This window comes from Berghia stephanieae, chromosome 3, assembly GCF_034508935.2.
Source record: "Berghia stephanieae isolate SIO BIC M18660-M18661 chromosome 3, UCSD_Bste_1.3, whole genome shotgun sequence".
Taxonomy (NCBI): Eukaryota; Metazoa; Mollusca; class Gastropoda; order Nudibranchia; family Aeolidiidae; genus Berghia; species Berghia stephanieae.
Window position 1 is genome coordinate 75,788,702 of NC_088362.1, and position 2,500 is coordinate 75,791,201.

Genomic DNA, 2,500 nt, shown 5'->3' on the forward strand with positions numbered 1-2,500 from the left:
GTCCCCTGTAACTTCAGTTATATTTTTATCTCTCTCTAATAATTTCTTTTTGTCAACATGGCTGGTTGTGTAGCTGGGTCTACCATTTGATTAGTGAGTCGCGCTCATCCCGCTCTGGTAAGCCGATAATATGTCTTGTTTTTCCCTTAGATTCGCTCTCCTGCTTGAAGACCTTGTCTAGGTGCCCTTGTGGTTAGTGGAAAATGTTGGGGGTTTTTTGTTGTTTTTTTTTTGGGTTTTTTTTTTACACGGAAGTAAATTTGGAGGTCTCCCAGATGTGAAACACCGATGCCTCTGTCATAGTCATAAGATGTTTTACAACTGCCTTGGAAACGGGCTATAGGTGACAACTTTTTAAAACCTCCATCCGGAGATTAAATATCAATCTATCTATCTATCTATCTATCTATCTATCTATCTATCTATCTATCTATCTATCTATCTATCTATCTATCTATCTTTCTATCTATTGAATCGTGTTTGATACAAATATGGTACGAAAAGTGCTCGACATGTAGTAATGGAGCGAATTATTATTTAAAATATTTACCACAATGTTTGGGGCAGTCTACATCAATGTTTCAGGCTTAATTTGCCATCATCAGGACTGAGTTGTTTTGTTGACTGTTGTTGTTTCTTGAAGTGGTTCAAGATACAACCTCCACACCTCAACATTTAGAAACACTAACAAAAAAACATCCACAAAATTCAGCGAACATATTTGGAAATTAAAAGACAACAAAATAGACCACTACATTTCATGGAAAATTTTATCTAAAGCAACAGGATACACACCAACATCAAAACAATGTAGCTTATGCCTGGAAGAAAAATATACTATAATCAAACAACCTCATGAAGCCACACTCAACATGAAAAGTGAGATCTACGGAAAGTGTCCCCATCGGCGCAAATTCCTCTTAATTGACTTCAAACCGGAACCACTTCAAGAAACAACAACAGTCAACAAAACAACTCAGTCCTGAAGATGGCAAATTAAGCCTGAAACATTGATGTAGACTGCCCCAAACATTGTGGTAAATATTTTAAATAATATCTTTCTATCTATCTATCTATCTATCTATCTATCTATCTATATCTATCTACCATGACTTCATCCCTTAAGTTTGTTTATATATATAAACTAACTTAAGGGTTGAGGTCATATCGCTAACAATAACAGCACTCGACTTAAAACACAAACGTCCCCTGTCACTCTGGTTATGTTTTTATCTCTCTTTCATTTCTTTTTGCCACATGGCTGGCTGGTTGTGAAGCTGGGCCTACCATTTGATTAGTGAGTCGCGCTCATCCCGCTCTGGTAAAACGATAATATGTCTTGTTTTTCCCTTAGATTCGCTCTCCTGCTTGAAGACCTTGTCTAGGTGCCTTTGTGGTAAGTGGAAAAGGCTTTTTTTTTTTTACACGGAAGTAAATTTGGAGGCCCTTGTGGTTAGTGGAATAAGCTTTTTTTTTTCTTTTTTATTTTACACGGAAGTAAATTTGGAGGCCCTTGTGGTTTGTGGAATAAGCCTTTTTTTTTTCTTTTTTTTTTTTTTTACACGTAGGTAAATTTGGAGGCCCTTGTGGAATAAGCTTCTTTTACACGTAAGTAAATTTGGAGGTCTCCCAGATCTGAAATACCGTTGCCTCTGTCATAGTCATAAAATGTTTTACAACTGCCTTGGAAACGGGCAATACGTGACACCCTTTTAAAACCTCCATCCGGAGATAAATATCTATCTATCAATTTATCTATCTACCTATCTATCAATCAATCAATTTATCTATCTATCTATCTTTCCATCTATCTATCTATCTATCTATCTATCTATCTATCTATCTATCTATCTATCTATCTATCTATCTACCTAGAAATATTAATAATTAATAATAATAACGATGATGATTATGATGATGATGATGATGATGATGATGATGATGATGATGATAATCATAATAATAATAATAATAATAATAATAATATATAATAATGATGATGATGATTATGATGACGATGATAATAATAATGATGATGATGATAATAATAATAATAATAATAATAATAATAATAATAATAATAATAATAATAATAATAATAATAATAATAATAATAATAATATAATAATAATAATAATAATAATAATAATAATAATAATAATAATAAGAAGAAGAAAGAAAAGAAGAAGAAGAAGAAGAAGAAGAAGAAGAAGAAGAAGAAGAAGAAGAAGAAGAAGATATTCTCGATTTTGAATGTCTCTCGTCAGGGTCAGAAACCTCAGTTGGGAAATTCCCGATTATGATTAATCAGCCAGACTCAATGCTTGCGACTTGCGATTTGCAGTTTCAAACCGATTTCCTTGAAAATATCGAAGCGGAGCATTCTCTATTTCTATTTAATAACATGAGAGGTAGCTACGCAAGCCGATTCACCAGTTAATTGCCGTACTCAGGAAAAACTCGTATTTAAAAATTTGGCCAGAAATCTCGCCTTCAAATA

At 33.3% G+C, this 2,500-nt stretch overlaps 2 protein-coding genes across 2 annotated transcripts in view; one reads left to right on the forward strand and one right to left on the reverse strand.

Moving 5' to 3' along the window:
- The window catches only part of LOC144968449 (uncharacterized), a 23,267-nt gene that overhangs the window by 16,960 nt on the left and 3,807 nt on the right, over positions 1–2,500 (reverse strand). The gene's annotated exons all lie outside the window — the stretch shown is intronic.
- Positions 944–2,500, forward strand: part of LOC144968452 (polycomb protein SCMH1-like) — a 39,937-nt gene continuing 38,380 nt past the window's right edge. The window contains exon 1 of the mRNA XM_078906837.1: positions 944–1,037. The gene's annotated coding sequence lies outside the window, so the exon portion shown is untranslated. The remainder of the gene's footprint in view (positions 1,038–2,500) is intronic.